Genomic DNA, 20,953 nt, shown 5'->3' with positions numbered 1-20,953 from the left:
TGGCGGAGGCCCCAGTGCAATCCACCGGATCCGGAGATGATCCGGAACAGAATAGTGGAGCAATCCTGTCGCTGGATGATGGCAGAACGTCAGGAGTATCAGGAATAATCCAAAGGCTGCGAGGTTTTGGCACGCCATGACGAGGGAGAGAGGCTGGTGCAGTGACAGCTGGTAAGTTTAAGCTACCGGTGTTAGCCCGTGGACTAAGTTACGATGTGGGTTTGATTGATCAGGTGAAACGATGGTTCAGGTTACATCAACCACAGTACCCACAGTCCAAAATAGAAGGGCAAAAGAAAGATCAGAAAGAATATCTGAGCTTTGAAAAGTTTGGAAAAGTTTTGGAAAAGTTTTGGAGTGAGAAGCGGCGACATACACGCCAGCGTCCTCTCACCGTCCACTGTTCTAAACAGTATCAATGGTTAGCTTCGTTGTTTTGACCCGCTTGTTCATATAGATATATATAATTTAAGGTGAATACTTTTCACATAACCACTTTTAGAATTGCAGACAATATAATTTAATTATATACTCCATACATTGCCCCGCACTGAAAAATCAACTAATTTGCTGAGGTTTTGCAGCGATGAGGCTTTCAGCTGAATATTACTCAGCAAGAGCAAAATTTATTCTGAAAGTAATGCAACACATCTGCAACATTTTACATAACATTTGTCAGCAGAAGATGCTTTCTTTTCACTTTATAACGAGTATTATTAGCACCAACTGTAGAGCTAAGCATCTACAAGTCGGCAGCCCACAATTGGCCAAATCAACTATATTTGGAATTCCACATAAAGTTGCGCAGTGGTGATATGAGCTAAACTACTTAAATTGTATTTGTAATTTTACTATGAGAAGCAGCTGTAGTCAAAAGAAAAACAGTGGGCAGGGGACACCCTGAACTGGTTGCAGGGCACACAGAGACATACAATTCACTCGTTCATTCACACCTAGGGACAATTTGACCCGGCCAAATAACCTGCCATGCATGTTTTGGGGAATGTGAAAGGAAACCGGAGTGCCCTGAGGAAACTCGCGCTAACCAATCATCTACCGTGCCGCCCATGTATGTATATATATATATATATATATATATATATATATATATAATTTCTAATGTTCATGCAGGGACGCAGGTCAATTGTCTTCTTCCGTGGCACCACCAGGTTGGAGATCCAAGGCGATCCGTCTACCCGATGACCCTATCCACTTCTGGGTTCAGGAGGGCTCTTGGCTGCACGCGGTGAGGCAGCCCAGTCCAGTGAACAGCGAGGGCCAGCGGTGAAGCCAGGGCATTAGAGCACCCATGTTATCTGTGATGGAGAAGCCCTGGGCACAGATTAGGTCAAAACTGAGGATTTTGGTCTTTGTGGGATACCTGGAAAGTGAAGACTGGGAGAGTTCTAATGCCATGATGCACAGAAAAAATGCGGTGCCGACCATGTCGATCTTGGTGAGTCAATAACCAAACAGGTCTTCCGTACCTAGTTTGACAGTGTTTCGTGGGAAAAAAAAAGGGGCGGGGGAGGGCGGCTGGAGCTGGGTCCAAGGCAGTTAGTCGGGATTCTAACAGGGCTGCTGACTCTTGTTGGAAGGCCATTTCCATTGCTCTAGATAGTGACCACCGGCAATGAAAACAGCTTCTCCTGCAATTAAAGATCTGTTGTGTGCTCAGCTAGCTGGTGTCAAATCATCTCATCCTCTAAGTCTTCAAACCTGCAGAGGCTGGCTAAGTCCCAGAGGTCTTTCTGTCAACGCTACAGAGAGATAAATCCTCCGCACCATGACACTCTGGGGAGGGACGATGTCTCCAGAGAGTAATGAAATGCAGGCCGCAAATTTCCTGGCGGGTCCTGTGACCCATCAGATGCCTTGGCCCTGACTGCCCAGGCTATGGATTAGCATTGCCCACCTTCCTGCATCGCACGCGTTGAATAGCTCAATGGCTTCTATAAAAGTTTGAAAGGATTCTAATCCGTGGGGCTCCGAGACTGGTGAGAGAGGTGAGAGTGGAAGCCTCAACCTTGTTGGCAATCGTACGTTCAAAAAGGCACTTGGAAACCGGCTCGTGCTCAAAGTCGTTTATTTACAGTAGCCATTTCTTATCAACATTTTTCAGCAACCGTACACTTTACGACCGTGAAGTCAAGCCGTCCTAACATTACCCTGTGGCAGTGGTTACGTGCCACCAGTGCAAAAATATAGTTCATCTTGCCGATGGTAGGTAATGGTGTTGCAAGTGATAGACTTTGCTTACTGCTGTCTCAGATTCCGTGTCAGACAGACCTGACTCCGCATGCAGATTATTAATGTGATAGAATGCGACAGACATAAATACAGTAGCTGAAATAAGCATCAGCTTGTATCTCCCAGAGCGTACATATGATTCCCAATAAAAGACCAACGGGAATGTTAGTAGATGGAGGTAGTTGAATCTACTCGGCTTAATTGAGCTGCAGTGCAGTTTTACAAAAGAGTGCAATTAATTGAATAACCTGATTTTTTTTCAGTATCCAAGAGTCAGTGACAGACTTATAATCTCAATAACATTTGCCATATTAATTTGGGGGACATGGGTGTTCCAGTCACAACGTGACAAAATATCCAGATTTATGGAAAACATGAAAAATATTGATGGCTCTAATAAGTATTGCTACTTTTCACCTGATTGGGTAGGTATAGTTGGGAAATCGGTTTGGAGAAGTCAATGTATGCACAGAAGAAAGAACTTTAAGAATAGCTCCAGAAATTGTTGTATCAACTTTAGAGGCAGTGGCTTTTGGTCCTCAATTTTCATTTGTCTGACAACCTCATTTGAAGATGGCGGAAGCTAATTTTTCTATTTTATAACTTAATCTGTGGCTAAGTATTGCCATATTAGTTAGTTCTATTTTTATCCAATTTAAAGAGTATCCCTTTTATTATCTACCATTCACCCACTTTATGGCAGTTTAAACTGCTGGATTTCCCCCCCACTTCAGGTTATTTTCACGCTGACTGGAAGATGACAAGGTAAAAAAATTGTGCAAATGTTTACTTTGTTTGGAAAATCAGTCATTCCTTTTATGGAGATCCCAATTTCAGGTTAATTTTTTTTTTTTTAATTTTCCATCTTACGGTGTCAGCACTGTCCTTGAGAACTAAATTACATCTAATATTTAAGTTTTTTTTTAAATTACAAAGTAAAGTTTTAACTTAGCTGAACACTTGAAGCAACGATCCACTCAATTCCGCTCACAGCTTATCACTGCAGCGGTGAGACTTTTTTAAATGGGCCAATGGCCCTTTAAACACCTAACATTGTTGGCAAGAAGATGTATTTTGATTAAAATTATTCCTGACAGTTTGACTTCCCAAGTGAGAATTAAGGAAGGGTTTAGGGCACCTTTATGGCAGCATTTAATAGACCTTTCCCAATTAATGAAAGTGTATGATAAAGCAGTTGGTTTTTGCTAAAGTATTCATTGAAGAAAATCCATTTGCAAGGATTCTGAAGAATATATACTTTACAGTACATCTATTTTTGTGTCCCTTTGAAATGAAGAGTTTGCACATAATCACATGTACTTGTGCCACCTTTCAGTTCTGACTAAGGGAATATAACAGTAAAATGTGAAGATTATGTTAAAATATCAAATCAGTCCATAAAAAAATGCTTTATGGCATCAAATATACAAACATGTACATGCTGCTTTGGTATTTTCCTTTTATTATTACATCTATGACATGCAGAAGCAGTACCAAGTCATAGTCTGCTTTAGGTTATTGTTATTTACCATTCTGTGCTAAACAGGAGAAAATTAGCTAAAATTGCCTTCCGTACAAATTTTATTATTACAACATTGCAATAGAAGAGCAAGTTTTAAAGTGAAAAAATAAATTTAATAATTGGTGTATCTTATACACCAACATTATATTACATTACAATATTATTAATATAATATTATATTATATTACAATATTATATTATATCTATATTATCTTGTTTAATGAAGCTAACTAGAAAAACAAAAGAAAATAGACAATAAAACTTTTAAAAAATGTTTATTCACAACATGAAACCCCGTCGACTAAATATTGCAAAGGAATGAAAACTAACTTAAACATTGACATACAAACAACAGTGCACAAATCAAAAATATGAAGTCGTAAAGTTATTTGTAGATATTGTGTGAAAATGAAAGTGAATCCTAGCCCCTGTTTATTTAGTGGAGTCCAAGTCGAAAATATAGAGTTGTTCACATTATCAAGTCTTGAATAGAATCCATTTTTGGTGATGTGGCTAAGGACGATGAATGGATAGATATTTTCCATGACTAATTGTGTTATAATTTTGCATATAATCGTCATTCTTCTCATCATTTTTTACCCTAATTTATAAAAAAGAAATAGGAAACATTTTACACTATACACAGCTCAATGTCAAATGTTATCTTCAAGTTTTTTTTTTTACCAGAAATACCGATAATCTCCTTTTGATTCTGAATATTATCAAATATAATGTGCTCAAGATAGAACTCAGTACAAGATGGATCAGTGTCAGGTTTAACCCAACAGATGTACAAAACCTATATACAAAAAAGACAGAGAGAACGTGATATTTGATTTACTTGCAAGGAGTAATATCCATAGTCTACCCTTCGGCAGTCTGCTGGATACTCTGATATATTCTTATGCTCCTTGTCTATTTATTGTGTTCGGAAGGCCCTAATTTACATAAGGTCTCCTTTGCTAAGGGAAGGGGAGTAACAAAACAAACAGTTGAGACCTGTTTATACGATAACATGTTATCTATAGCAAACAAAAACTAGGCGTGCCTGCGGTCAGACAGGTCCCTTATCTGGCCGCAAATAAGGTGTTATCCTGTTTCCTCCTTCTTCAAACACAAGCAAGAAAGGCGCATTGTATGCAAAGAAGCTTGTGCAATAGTAGAATAACATCTTTAGAGTTTAAATCCATCATTTCCCTCCTGTTTATTCACTTTGCACTATTTCTCTTTGTCATCCAATAACTTCTTCTCTCGATTTTCAGTTACAGAATCATGTTATAGTACTCATGTTACACTTAGAGGTTAAACTTTGTCGTCTGATTCACCGTAGTCAAAAACTTCTGAAAAAAGATCTGGAAAATGTAAGGAAGTGGCATTTGCCAGGCCAAAAAGGTCCCGGCGACGAAGATCTTGAGGTCTTTGCAAAAAAAATGGCGTTGTGAAGGAAGTTCTCAAAGAGCTTGAGAAAGACGCGGTCATCCTTCTCCCGGTCCTTCTCCTCTGGGGTCTTTGGGCAAACGCAGCAAGGACCCTTCTTGGCCCCGGACAATTCTGACTTGGTGGGCTTGCTGATCTCCTCCATGTCGCTAAATCCCGTGGCAGGGATCCGGATCGGGATCTTCAGCTCTTTGGAGTAGTAATTGTGCAGGTATAGCTCTCGGTCTTCTGGCTGCCGCTGCCATCTGACGAGGTAGTAAGTTAGGTTGCCGTTGGGAAAAAGAGGCGGCGACCATTTGACCAGCAGCTTCGTGGATGAATTTGCGTAGGCACGGGGTTCTTTGGGCACGGTCGGCAATGACAGACGAGTTCGAATTCAAATAATGTCACTCTTTGCACCAGGAATGTGCTTGTCCTCCACCCGCAGGGTAATGGCCTTGACAAAAATGGCATACTGGGTCCAGGGTTTGAGGTGGTGAATGGCGACTTTGGGGTCCGTATTATTATCCTTCGGAAGATCCACGTCCACCATGTGCCAGCTGTTGGAACCGCAGCCGTCCTGGTCGTCGAATTCGGTGATGTTCTTGAGAAGGGGCCTCCTTGTAGTAGACCATAAAGCTGATAAGGCCTTTGTAATCCCGTGGATGGTAGCGCTCCCACATCAGGCGGATGGCATAGCTGGACGTGCTGTTGGACAAAATCCTGAGGACGTGGCTCACACAACTGGCTCTTTCGCCGTTATTGCGAAAGTCGCCTTCCTGGGCCTTTTCCGTGACGCTGGTTTTCTCCCACATGGTGTGGATCTCAGACATGCAGAGTTTGGTATTGAGGCGGAAGAAGAGGCGTCCCGCACGGATGGTTAGGTTGTGCTGAGTCCAGTCCCAGAGGTTGTGAAGGTGCTGGATGTTGATGTCCAGATTGCCGGCGATGACGGTGCAGTCCTTGAGGGACTGAGCGGCGTTCACCGAGTCGATGACGGAGGTGGAGCAGATTTTGTCGCATAGGCCGTTGCAGGCGCTGCACAGCATCCGATTACTCTCGTTGGTGCGGACCCGGAGGGGCAGTCGGGCATGCACTCGCCCTCGTGGATGACGAAGTGAACATCGCTGGGCAGGTGAACTTGTGAGCAAAGGTCCATGGTGATGCAGCGCCAGCCCTCGAACTTGAAAGTGCCGGGCGGGCAGTCGGGCACGCAGCGGCCTTCGTGGTAATAATGCAGGCAGGCGGCGCATGCCGTGTCGCTGTTTGCGTGCGTGCAGCTGCCCAGACATTGGCGGTGGCAGCATTCGCCTTTTTCGGTGCAGGCGTGCTTGCAACGGCTGGGACACATTAATCGTTGTCCATTCGCAGCAGCTCCACCAGGATGGAAAGTTCTTTTTCCTACCACACTGCAGCACGGTTGTATGCCGCAAACTTCCAGTGAGAGGTTTTGAAGTGACCCTGCAGCGCCCTCCAGAGTTGCAGGGTTGGAGCTCTCAGTAAGGAGTGTCAAATATGGCTTCACCACTGCCAGGTGGAAAAGCATCTCAGCGCCCGTGGGGTTCTTGGAGAAACCTGGGGAACGCCATCCCAGTTGTCTTCCTGAGAGTTCTTTTACTTTTTTCTTCTTCTCTTTTGCACATTAAGGTTTTCTTCAAATAACAATAAAAACGTTGCTATAATTGCTACTATCAATTCGCCTACCGCTACCATTCTACCTGTTAGCATTCTACCTGCAGATCTGCAATTCCTCCTAACACTTCCAGAGTTGTGGACAATCTTCACTGGTTTGAGACGACTGCAAACTATAATTGCAGCCCCCTTTGTAGCCAGACTTCCTCTGAAAGTTTTGTTGAGGAATAACAGCTCTCCAGTAGGTACCACAGTGCTATTACAATGACGCAACTAAGAACAATCAAAGCGTATGCTAAAATAGAAATATTGAAACAGTTATTTTACTCATGCTTAATTACTTTCTTACAGTGTGTCAAATGAGCTCATGTGTTTTTCTGCAATCTTTACTGCTTTTTATCAGAACCCAATCACCTGGTTCAACTAATTGGCTTTCCTGTGGAGACATAGAAAGTGTATCATCGTTCTCATTAGGATCTGCTATTTGCTTCTGGTGCTGCAACATTTTTCTCATGTAATCAACCAGAGTACTTTCATCATCAGTTTCCCACATATTTTTAAAGAATGGTAATTCACCAAATATTACTTCATATGGTGTTAGCACATTTGTACTGATGATGTTAATATACAGTTTTACTAATTCTAGACATTTAGTCCATGGTCTTTTGGTTTCTTCCATACACTTCCTAAGTCTGTTTTTTTATAGTTCCATTCTTTTATTTCCACTAACCCTGCACTTTATGGGTGATAAGCACAGTGATCTTTTAGGTCTATATGAAATGCCTATTTTAGTTAATTTTTTTGATTTACAAAATGTGAACCATTATCACTATAGATCTTTTTTGGAATCCCATAACATGGAATTATGTCTTGGCATAATGCTTTAGCTACTGTTAGCGCATCTGGGTGTTTTGTAGGAAAAAGCTCTATTGATTTTGAGAATGAACCTATTATCATTAAACATAACTTTTTCCCTTCACTATTGTTAAGTTCTATAAAGTCCATAAAAGGTGATTAATTACAGTTCTCTATCTTTGGAAACTGTCCTCTCTTTGGTCTTAGATTACCCTGAGCATTGTGCTTTGCACATATCAAACATGTTCTACAATTTTTTATTTTATTATTATTATTATTTATTTATTTTTTTAATAGGAGTTAAAACCATAGGTTTATCAATATCTGGTTTATCAATCCTACTATCCCTCCTGTTGAGACATGTCTTCCCTTGTCTCAATATTTCTGCCCATTTGTATAGATTTTTTGGTAGGATTGGTTTATCTTCTTGTCATTTACAGATTCCATCTTTTAGGTGTACTCCTTTTCTTTTCCAGAGTTCTTGCTCTGGTTTAGGCGATTGTTGTTGCATTTCTTGTAGTATTTTGTTTTTTTAAGGCATTTTCTGTTAGACTTAGAACTGTTATTTCTCGTTGTGCAGCTTGTTTTGCTATTTTATCTGCAAATGCATTGCCCTTTGAAACTGGGTTTGTTTCTGGTGTGTGGGCCACACATTTACATATAGCTAACTGTTTTGGCAGCTGCACTGCTTGTAATAGTTCTGTTAGCAGTTTTGCATGTGTCACTGGTTTTCCTGTTGATGTTATCATACCTCTATTTTTCCAGTGTTGTGCAAACGTGTGAGTTGTTGCATAGGCATACTGGCTATCTGTGTATATTGTTGTTGTTGTTCTTTCATAAGTTTGCAGGCTTCTGTTAGGATCACTAATTCTGCAGCTTGAGCTGAACAATGTTGAGTTAATGCTTCTGCCTTTAATACTTTATCATGTGTTACTATAGCATAGCCTGTCCTCCTTTTTTCTGTTTCATCTTTCTTTCCTACGAAACAATACTTTCTCTGTTATTTTAGCCTCTTTTTCTTTTGTTCACGTTTTGTTTCCTTTCTTCTTTAAGTTAAATGACCATGTAAACATTATTTTTTATCCATGCAGATATATTTTTAAATTCTCATGATCTGTCTCAAGATAATTAATCTGCTATTTTTAAATTCCTATGATCCTACCTACTCAGGCTCAATCAGTTTCTCGTTATCTTCTGAAAACACTCCTTCCATAGAAATTGTTTCTTTTTAACTATAAGTCAGCATTTGTTACGTATTTATTAATCATTTGTTAATTGTAACATGCTTTTACTTAAAAATTAAGCGTGGCTTATTTCACCTTCTCTTGAAGGACTTTTTATCAGTTGTCCTCCTAGGGGATCTTGTTCTTGGCGCTAAACTCATCAAAATTCCAAACCATCACACTGTCTAAACATCAAAAATCTCAAAAATGCCAAATTGAACTCAACGTCAAATCTTTTTTAATTGTCATTTCCTCTCTCTTCAATCATAATCAACTATCTTTTCTCATTGATTCAATATAAAACAACATATACTTGTCACTAATAAATTGCCTTATCAACTCGCATTGTATTATATTATATTATTATCATAATCTTCGGTTTGCAATAGTATTTTTTCTTTGCAGCCCCTTAATATCCTTAGAGATTAAGAGTTATACAAATAAACATGACCTTATCTGAATTAATACTTAATACTGTGTGTATTTTTTTTTTTTTTCCTTTTAAAAACAAAGCACATTTCATTTAGAGATTAAAACAGAAAATTTAATTTCCAATCTCACGATTTCTTTTTCTGTGTTAATAAGTCGTTATTTTCAAACTCATTTCAAAATTTTGATTATTTGAAATGACTCAGATTTCCTGCTCTTTAGTATGCAATATTCTTTTTCTTTCCCTGGTTCTACTAATATATCATCTACATAAGTTAATAGTTCGCTCTTATTTAGAGGCTCGAAACTTACTTGAGAGTAAATTCTTGGACTTTCACAATACCCTTGAGGTAATCTGGTGTAGGTATATATTTTCACTTTAAACGTAAATACAAACCAGAATTGACTGTCTTTATGCACTGGTACTGAGAAAAATGCGTTGCTTATATCTACCACTGTGAAATATTTGGCCTTTGGGTTCAGAGAGTTCAATAGCGTGTGTGGATCTGCCACACACTGGGACCTCTGGATCACTGCGTTATTTACCGCTATCAAATCCTGAACCATTCTCCACCCTGAAGATGGGGGTGCCTTCTTTACAGGAAATATCGGTGTGTTTACGGGTGACTCAGCGTATTCTACTAGTACTCCCGCCTTCTTTAGATCTTCTATTACTGGTTCTATTCCTTCCATTGCATCTGGTTTTAAAGGATATTGTTTTATTCTGGGCCGATGTTCTGTTTTGGGTCTTATTATTATAGGTTGTGCTCCTTTTACTAGTCCTACATCTGTGGGTCCCTGGGACCATAGTTTATTAGGAATTTGTTTTAATAGCTCCTGCTGTTCCTTAGTAAAGTAAATGTGTCATTCCTTCTTTTTTTTTCAGATGTACTCCTGAGTTTACTATTATAGTCCAGAATAATGACTTTCTGGATAGTCCAGTAGAATCGCTGAACCATGTGTTAACGCCTGTTGCTACCCAATACCGTACATTTTCTCCTCTGTAATATTATTTGTGTATAAATATTGTGGTATTTCTTTCTTCTTCTTCTAAAGCAAAACAACATATTATGTCCATACTTATTAGCATTTAATTAGATATTCATCCCCTAGCAATAATTTTCTTTTATATTTGTAGCTTTTCTATAAAAGTAATGTTATAAATGGTAAATGGTCTGCATTTATACAGCGCTTTTCAAGTCAACGAAGACTTCCAAAAGCACTCTATAATGTGCTTCACTCTCACCCATTTGCTTTTTTAGTCATCTAGACTTAACACAATTCAATGTTGAAAAAGTAAAGTTATTTGTCCCAATCTATGGTATTACGGTTAGTCTCACTTAATTTTCAACCAATTATCTTTTTTGATATTTAATTAACTTTCCCCTTTATGTTTCTCTTTTTTTTTTTTGTATGCTCCTTTTCTTAATATTTATTTTCTTTTCCCTTTATACCTTCTTTTACTTACTCTTATCTTTCTGTATTTGTAACTTCCCTACCTGTTCTGCCAACAATCCATTCTCAACATAACATTCCTTCCTTACACGCTCTCTCACAATAGCTTTTTAGCTCACTAGTTTAATGCGAAAATGACGTTTAATCATCTCACTTAATTTAAATTTTTTCCTTCAAACCAATTAAATCTACTATTTTAGCTTCACTTATTTAATGTGAAAATCACATATATTGATGTGCAACAAGTTATATTACTCATTTGTATTCCACTCAATAAATTTTTCCTCCATATTCATTGAAAATAAATTATTTATTAACGCTTTTTCAATACTTTTTGTATAAAAATGCCTTTATCTCAAATTAATTTATTCCAATTCACTCAATTAGATTTTTCCTAGTCTTCCCAGTCCTTATTTTACCAATTTTTTTTTTTTTTTTTTTTACTGAAAACAGGAATATCTTATCTTTTTCTGTATTATTCTGTCATTATCTTGAATTAACGCATCTAAAATAACTCACTCATTTTTTTTCCTAAATTTCTCAGTTTTTAATTTATCGATTTTCAACTAAAAAATTCGGACCGCAAGAAAAAAAATCTCCAGAACCATCTGTGGCCCCCGGTGCCTGTGTTAAACACCCTTATGGTGAACACCTATTCCTCAAAAAATTTACTTTTTCCAACTCCTTTAATCTGTTCTATCAATTCTTCTTAAATATCACTCTTTAAACAATCTCAGCTCTTTTGAAAACGTACTTTTTTTAGCGTTTAGCTTTCTTTTTGACAAGTAAGACAGACAAACATATAACATAAGACATACACAGGGCCCAAACAATCAAACTTCTAATAAATTTAACAAAATTTGGTGATTTAGGTTTCTTATTTTCTCTTTATAGAGTATGTTTTCTAAGTTTAAAACCTCTTCCTCAAATCTCTCATGGCGAGTTTTGAAAAGATATTCTTCCTCTTCCTCATTTTTATCCTTTAGCTTTATCTCTATCTCAAATTTCATTTCAGGCTTTGGTCCTGGTTCCGGGCCTAGTCATGCACTCTGATAGTCTTGTGGGGAAGAGTTGCCTCCGCAATTTATAGCAATATGCCCTTCCTTCCCACAAGACCAACAGGTTCTAGGTTTATTGCTTGCACGTGATCCAAAACCTCTGCCTCTACCTCTAGATTGTTGAAAGAACACTGTGGTTCCTTCATCTTCTTGGTAGAAAATTGTTGATGGCTTCTTCTCCCCTTTCTTACTTTTGATCACTTTCTCAGCATGGAGGGCATGATTTATGTATTCTGCAAGTGTTCCTCCATTCATGCTTCTATAGTGGCGATTTACCCATCCACTAATCTCTGGTAAGGAGCCTGAGTGCAATGCATTTTTTAATTGTTGTTTGTAGGGGCCCTCGTCAGCTCCATCACCAGGTTCTAACCCACTATGTGCCCTAAACACCTTTTCCATTCTTACTCTGTATTCATCAAATGGCTCATCTGGTTTTTGTTTACATCTCCCTATTTCATTGTAATTTGCTCTTTTCCTGTATTTAGTTCTGATTCTTTCTAGGAGAGGGGTCACCTGTTGTGTCAATCGTTCAGATTCGGGTGCAAGTATCACGGGAGGGTTAGCGTCATTAGTTGGAGAGTATGCTACTTTTACGTGGAACCAATCTGGCCCTAATTGTGTCATCCAAACTTGCTGTACTTCCATTCCGTTTAGATGATAAGATCGCCTTAGATTTTCTATCTGCGTTATGCATTCCTCTACATCCTCTCTCTCCTGTCTTGGCCTCCTTTCACCTTCCTCTCGCTGTCCTGCTATTTTTATCCAGACTTGTGTCTGTTCATAACCTTCTTTTCTCATCTTATTATTTTTCTGTTTGCATTTGTTTCTTATTTTTTGTTGCAGTTCTCTAATGCCTGCTGTGGACAACTTCCCATTAAAGTTATATTGTTTTATCCAGTAACATAGGGGTTCTATTGCTGAGGAATCTTCCTTTTCAATAACTTTCCAGTCTTTGCACGAAAAATCTTCTAAAAGCTTCTGTTTTGCTTTACTTTGCCCCTTTCCCATTTTTAGAACTAAATTTGGACTCAGTGGTTTTTAATACCTAGTGTATTCTAACACTGAGTTTCTCTTTCAACAGGATGGTGATAAATAACCTTTTGTGGTAAAACTCACTTCAACCTATGCAGGTAGAATTTTCTTGCATACATGCATCCACAAAGGCTCACCATTTATTCCCTGTTGCTTTGGTATAAAATACAATTACCTAGTGGTAATAGTATTTTCTTTCACACTCACTTTCACTCTTTTTGAAGAACAAAGAACTTCCCTTGAGTTCTTTTTAAACAGAGAGGAACCCTTGCCCTTTTACTTAGAGGAACCCTTGCCCTCTTACTTAAAGAACTTCCCTTGAGTTCTTTTTGAAACGGAGAGGAACCCTTTCCCTCTTACTTAAGACTTCACTTATTGAAACATGAATATTTTGTTTGTTTGTTTGTACATGATTCAATTGTTTGTTTGTTTGTTTGTAAATGATTCAAATTGAATCTTTTCTTCCGGCGCCGTCACGAATGGCAGCCACTCCAGCAGCTCCCGTGTTATTTTCGATTGTTCTCGATTGTTCTCAGCTCAGGGATGCTGCTGGAAATGTGAATTTCCCTTCGGGGATGAACAAAGTATCTATCTATCTATCTATCTATCTATCTATCTGTGTCTTAAGTCTTACTGGCCACGTTTCTCTTTTACCTAATAGTGCCTAGGATTGTTAGGATTTATTTTCTTAACTCTGTTTTGAATTCTTCACACTCATACCCTTTTACTTTAGTCACATGCATTCCTTTTTAAAATAAAAGTTTTACTCACAGTTCTCTGAGTCCTTGGACTTTCCGTCAACCTTCGGATCCCAACTTGTAAGGAAAAGGACCAGTCCCGAAAAGGGTCTTAATGCTGTGGCCACAGACTTGCCTGGATCTTTACTCACACGCTGGGATCGTCAGGTATCTTGGAATCCGGCTCTCGAAGGACCAAATAAATGTCAGGTTTAACCCAACAGATGTACAAAACCTATATACAAAAAAGACAGAGAGAACGTGATATTTGATTTACTTGCAAGGAGTAATATCCATAGTCTACCCTTCGGCAGTCTGCTGGATACTCTGAAATATTCTTATGCTCCTTGTCTATTTATTGTGTTCGGAAGGCCCTAATTTACATAAGGTCTCCTTTGCTAAGGGAAGGGGAGTAACAAAACAAACAGTTGAGACCTGTTTATACGATAACATGTTATCTATAGCAAACAAAAACTAGGCGTGCCTGCGGTCAGACAGGTCCCTTATCTGGCCGCAAATAAGGTGTTATCCTGTTTCCTCCTTCTTCAAACACAAGCAAGAAAGGCGCATTGTATGCAAAGAAGCTTGTGCAATAGTAGAATAACATCTTTAGAGTTTAAATCCATCAATCAGACAACAAACAATGGCAGAATTTTTGACAATATCAAAATGTTTAGATAAAATTGAACAATTTCTTATTGGTCATCCAACATGGGCCCACACCTAATTGGTTAAGAAACACTGGTAGATAGGCTGCTGGATAATAAGGTATGGTCATCTATTTGGTATTTATCGTATTTTAACCCCCATAAAGCGCACAGTGTTAAAATCACACTCTCCTTTGCCGGTTGTATTTTTTTATTTAGCGACTCATAAGGCGCATAAGGTCACCGGGCGCTAGTGCCGCAAGATTGCCCTACAACCACAAAGACAAGCATACAAGCGTGTGAAATTTTAAAAAAGCAGCGGCAGCAAGATCGAGTTTGGTTGTGGTTTTTTTGAGTCTTGATTAAAAAGTGAAAACACACGGATAAAAACTTGTTGGAGTTCGTTTTTTAGCTTGTTCCAACTCACGATCCTTTGATTTATTAACCCTCGATTCTCGGTTACTATGTTCTTCCACGTAGCGTAGGCATCAACACACCATGGCGGACGAAAACCAAAAGCATTCAATGGAGGGAAAGTGAGGTTTCGGATTTAATTTATATTCGAAAGGAAAACTCTCTTCAGCCTCCAGTAGCACAACAGCTTTCAAATGCCTAGATGCGCAATGGCGTTAGCATCCATGAGCACTTCCGCTAACAATGCATTGCGTATGACGTCACGCGCCCTCTTCTGTGCCAGCGGGTTATGAAGGCAATTAAACAAGAGATGACGCACAGAGATTTCATCTAGTTGGAAATGTGAAATATCTGACAAAAAACATGGGACTTCACCTAAAAATGTTGTAAAGCTTGAACCTGCAACCTCACTGTCTAAAGGGCGGGCACACAATCCTAAGGCCACTGAGCTGGTCTCTATGCGCCGCTCTGCATGAGAGACAGGGCGCACTGCCTGGCCAGGCGCGCCCTATACTTTGAATGAAATCTGAGACTTATGTGAGCCTTATGGGCATGAAAATACGGTACATAAGATTAGCTTTTGCCAAAAGTCAGGGGGTCGAGTGGCCGGTTCAACGTCCCCCAGCCACTTGAGCTTTGGATAATACTAAGATATACCAAAGACACGCTCCTCTTAAAACAACTCACACAATATGTGCAAAATAGATGAAAGTGAGCAAATCCTCATGTTTGACACCAGACCAGCTAAGGGGGTCACTGTGTCTTATATCTGTTCATGTTTCCAGGAGCTTTTACCAAACACGACAATCCTCAGTGTCTTCAGAATCCTCCCACACGGAAAGATTTTTTCTTTTGGTCACATTCATCAAAGCCTTTGCTCTTTCACCACAACGGTTTCCTTTCAGCCCTCACATGAGAGGAGGGCTGAGCATAAAAAGCCCAGTTAACCTCAGCCAGGGGCCTCAGGGGGATACGCGAGTGTTGTATGCAATGTCAGAAGCTTAATGACGGCTCACAGTCAACTGCAGCTCAACTCATCCTCTGCAGTGTGAGTCTGCGTGGAACTGCAATCTGGGCCTTCTTTTTTGTTTTTTCTTAAGATCGAGGGTTAACTACACAAGGTGCAGAGTTAAAGGCGTGGGTTTAGTCTGTCAACACAATGTTGGTCTTGCACATCAGTTACCATGGAAACAATTCTCAGCCCCTTGACTCCTCTCACCTTTATCTACCACATCTAGTTTATCGATTGGTTTATTTTTTTCAATTGATGAGAAATGTTAGAAAAAAACAATGTACTCCTCTATGTTAAAAAATACTTGTCATTCATCCTACTGGTTTCACAATGCACTACCACAGGCTTTTTACTGCCACTTAGAGTCAAATAATGAAAAAGGGCCGATTGAAGTGAATGAACCATCAACAAAAGGTACCTCATTGCAAACATTGCGAGGTGCCAGTACACTTGTGTCGGTTTTTGTGGTAGCGATTACAAGCTGAGCTTGTCTGAAATTCCCTCTGCAGGAGCAATCAATGAAAAACTACTACTCTCGATGCTCAAATGCTTTGAATTACTTTTATAAAGTTGTAAATAGAAAAAATGTTTTTCTTTGGCAGGATTTTGTTGAACGGATAGCACATCCGCCTAGAATATAACTGTTAATATACTATGCCAGTGGTGTCAAACATACAGCCCGCAGTCCGGATCAAGACCGCCAACAGATTTAATCCAGCCAAAAAAAGAGCCCAACAATGACCTTCAGTTTTAAATATGTCCATTTAATGTCACCAAAGCATGGCACCACTCCTAAAACTACTGTGGGTTTCTTACTTTCTTTTTTCTCTCTCTCTCTCTCTCTCTCTCTCTCTCTCTCTCTCTCTCTCTCTCTCTCTCTCTCTCTCTCTCTCTCTCTCTCGCTCTCTCATTTTCTTTGTTGTGGCTACAGTAGATCAGGAGGTAGATAGTTTGTCTTGGAAGCAAAAGTTTGCAGGGTTGTATTTTCAGCTCCTTGAGATAAATGTTGAAGTTTCCTTTGGAAAAACACTGAACCCATAATGCCCCTTAAAAGCAGGTAGGCGCCCTGCATGGCTGACTCTGCTATTAGTGTGTGTGAATGTGTCAAATTCATTGTTACATGCTTTGGAGGTCTTCAGTGCAGTCTCCTGTTGCCATTGTTTGCAGAGTTTTCATGGTATAAGCCAATTTAATCAATTTGGGTTTGAACAATTTCTGGCTACCAGCAAAATAGACAGCTTTTTGTTTTTTCCATGTTGCACAACAGCTGTTTAGCACTCATTTCAAAATGTGCTCATGCACCAGCCAATTTGAAAGTCTCCACTGTAATCTTGTGGTTGTTGTACTTCTTGACATACGTTTGATCTTCTTGTTTTCACCCCAAAAAAATCAATTTCTGGTAAAGACCGATACATTTTATGGACAGGATGGTCTACAGTGAAAATAAAAGTTGTATTATAACTCTTAACAAAATCAGGATTTACTTATTTTTCAAATAAGTACACCAACTAAATAACTATTTCAAGGAAACAGTGGCAATGCTGATAATAAGTGAAATATTTTAAGGGGAGACACATGAGATTTCCTATATAATGTCTGAGCCGCTGGCGGATGCATTTCTCTAATTGATCATCAATTATTTGATCTGTAATCAAGGTCTAGCTAGTTCTTTGACAGTAATAATAAAGATGTTAATAACCTGTAAACAAAATATGGGAGGAAAACAATGCTTATGTCAAGAACCGGAACAGGAGCAGGACCCAGATGCGTGACGTTTCTCACACAAGCTTTATTTTAGTAACAGGGGCCCACACCTAACCGTATAACTGCAGCCCAGGTGTGTGGAGAGCTGAGGAGGCTGCGAACCACCAAGGCAGCTGGTACAAATTGAGTATCCCCCGACTGCTGAAGGCCTGTGCGTTGGGGCTGGGAGGCCTTCTACAGCGCATCTTCAACCTGAGCCTGGAACAGGGGAGGTTCCCCCAGCTGTGGAAAACATCCTGCATCATCCAGTCCCAAAGAAAACAAGACCTGAGGAACTCAACGACTTCAGGCCGGTCGCCCTGACATCACATGTGATGAAAACCATGGAGCGGTTGCTGCTGCACCACCTGAGGCCACAGGTCCACCACGCCATCGACCCTCTGCAATTTGCCTACCAGGAGAAGGTGGGAGTGGAGGATGCTATAGTCTACATGCTACACCAATCTCTCACCTGGACAGGGGCAAGGGTGCTGTGAGGATTACATTTTTTGGACTTCTCCAGTGAGATGGGAGTAAGCTCACACCTTGTAGCATGGATTACGGACTACCTGACAGGCAAACACCAGTATGTGAAACAGGGGGGCTGTACATCGGACACTGTGGTTAGCAGCACAGGCTCGTTCCTATTCACCCTGTATACGTCGGACTTTCAGTACAACTCTTGAGTCCTGCCACGTGCAGAAGTTTGCTGATGACCCTATTATCGTGGGATGTATCAGAGGTGGGCAGGAGGAGGAGTACAGGAAATTGATTCAGGACTTTTTCCAATGGAGCAACGCTAACCATCTGCACCTGAACACCACCAAGACCAGGGAGATGGTGGTGGACTTCAGGAGAGCTAGAACTCACCCGGTTCCTGTAACTATCAAAGGAGAATGTGTAGAACTTGTCCAGACCTACAAATACCTGGGTGTGCAGCTGGACAATAAAATGGACTGGACTGCCAACACAGAAGCTCTATGCAGGAAAGGTCAAAGCCGACTGTACTTCCTCAAAAGGCTGGCGTCCTTCAACATCTGCAAAAAGCTCCTACAAATGTTCTATGAGACTGTTGTGGCAAGCGCCCACTTCTATGCTAGCGTGTTGGGGAGGCAGCGCCAAGAAGAAGGATGCTTCTCGTCTTAATAAACTGGTTATAATAATTAATAATTGTTAATAATTGTTATAATTAGCTCGCTTTATAGTTTTAATAAGCGTTTTATATAGAATACGATCGCTTTCGTTGGAAGCGCAGCAGAATGCGCGTTCACGCGAGGGGGGGAGGATTTACCGTTCGATTACGTTCACAACAAAAACAAAGACGGAATGGTTTAAGTTGTATTACATTTCCAACAAATGCAAGACGAAGTGGTTTTGGTGATATGTTCGCCATTACATTCCCTAAAAGTGAGATAAAACGAGGTAAAAGTGGTTGTAGTAGCGAGGGGATGCAAATCTCGGCACCGGGCTGTAGAAATCATAACTGCACAAGACACAGTCCCGTGAAGATCAAGATTTCAAGCTATGCCATCATTTTTATTTTATTATCTTGAAAAGAAATGTCAAGAAATAAAAATGGATTAAGACGAGGTCACTACGCTGACGGGGATCCATGTTCAACCCCTTGACGTCTCGGGCACAACTGACGTGTGCTCGGCATTCGCGCTGTTTATACGCGGAGAAAGGCGTTTGACCGTCACACGCTAATTTCACGTAATAACACCGCGATACAGGCGAAGAACATGCTATTACCATGCTCCACCCACGATTACCCGCTGAAATTTCCCATCCTACCCATGTGTAACCACGCCCTGGCCGCGGCCAGAGCACGTCGTTCCGCGTCATTTCCGCGTCATTACCTCGCGTTGACCACGTGTGCGGCACGCAGTTTAACACGTGCTCAAACTTTTGAGCAGCTCAAAAGTTTTGAGCGCGGCCAACCACGTGAAAATTTCCGACCGCGAGTAAAGCACTGCTCTATCTCGTCTATATGGCGGTCTCAAAACGTCCAACAGCGCCCAACAGCATCTGCTTCACGGCCAGAAATTTCTGGCCATGGTTCAGCCTCGATACGCTTGTGAAAGGTTGTGTACCCGCGCTCTGAAGAATTGAGCAGCACAAAACTCTTTCGCGCTGCCACCCGCGCGCGAATTTCCGACCTAGTGTTAAGCACCGCTGTATCTCGTCTGAATGGCGATCTCAATGCGTCCAATAGCGTCCGCCTCAAAGGCAGAAATTTCTGGCCGTGATTCAGCCGCAAATGTCTGTGTGACCGGCCCCTTACAAACAACTTCAATACTGCTTTGGTTAATGTTCTTGATTCTGTGGCGCCCCTAAGGCATAAATTCCGACCCAAGAAGAATACACCTTGGTTTACTGAAGAAACCAGGTTACTCAAACAAAGTTGCAGAAAAATTGAACAAAAATGGCGCACTACTAAGCAGGAGGTTTTCCGACTGGCCTGGTGTGACAGTTTGCTGAAATATAAAGTAGCTCTTGCCCTCAGCTAAAGCTTGTTTTTTTTCAAGATTATTGTTAAACATAAGAATAACCCGAAATTTTTGTTTGACACAGTGGCGAAACTTACCAGACAACAACTTAACCCAAATGGTTGCACTTATTCTGCTAACGACATTTTGGAATTTTTTAATAAAAAGATTCAACTTATCAGGAATGAAATTTTAAAAGAACGCTCTGTATCCTCCTCCTATATCAAAGATATGGAGGTGTTAGGTATGGACCATGTCGGCGGTTGTTCTGAAACATTCCCCAGTTTCAATGATTTGTCCCTTGATAATCTAACACAGATGGTCAGTAGGGCCAAAAAAACTACGTGCCTGCTTGATCCGTTTCCAGCTTCACTGGTGAAGGATCTGTTTGGGATCTTAGGACCATCAGTTTTAAATATTATTAATATATTGCTATCCTCGGTTATTGTTCCTGTAGCCTTCAAGTCTGCCGTCATTAAACCCACGCTTAAGCGACCTAACCTTGACCCGGAAAGCCTAGGTAATTATAGGCCACTGTCAAATCTGCAATTTTTTGCGAAATTACTTGAAAGGGTCGTTGCACAGCAGCTAAATGACTTAATGTCAGAAAATAACCTCTTTGAAACTGTCCAGTCAGCATTTAGGGCAAATCACTCTACTGAGACAGCCCTGGCTAAAGTAACCAATGATCTCCTTTTAACAATAGATTCCAGTGCCTCATCCATGTTACTGCTGCTGGATCTCAGCGCTGCTTTTGATACTGTCGACCACAACATATTATTGGTTCGTCTAGAACGCATTGGTATCTCAGGAACTGTACTCTCTTGGTTTAGGTCCTACCTGTCAGACAGGATGCAATGTGTTAACTATGGCAATCTGACCTCTAAACAATCTAATGTCCCCTGTGGTGTTCCTCAAGGCTCTGTACTTGGCCCCCTTCTTTTTAGCATTTATATGATCCCGCTTGGTGACATTATCCGCAAGTATAATATTAGTTTCCATTGCTATGCAGATGACACTCAACTGTATATGCCGCTGG

General features: G+C 40.3%; 1 pseudogene; it reads right to left on the bottom strand.

The window, feature by feature from the left end:
* Window positions 1-5,074: 5,074 nt before the first annotated feature.
* On the bottom strand, window positions 5,075-17,688 carry LOC148369273 (insulin-like growth factor 1 receptor pseudogene; annotated as a pseudogene).
* Between the last annotated feature and the right edge of the window lie 3,265 nt (window positions 17,689-20,953).

The sequence above is a fragment of the Urocampus carinirostris genome, chromosome 3 (genome assembly GCF_059441175.1).
Source record: "Urocampus carinirostris isolate Australia breed hairy pipefish chromosome 3, RoL_Ucar_1.0, whole genome shotgun sequence".
NCBI classification, from domain to species: Eukaryota; Metazoa; Chordata; class Actinopteri; order Syngnathiformes; family Syngnathidae; genus Urocampus; species Urocampus carinirostris.
The sequence above is the reverse complement of the archived record's forward strand: the minus strand, read 5'-3'. Positions and strand labels throughout refer to the sequence as shown.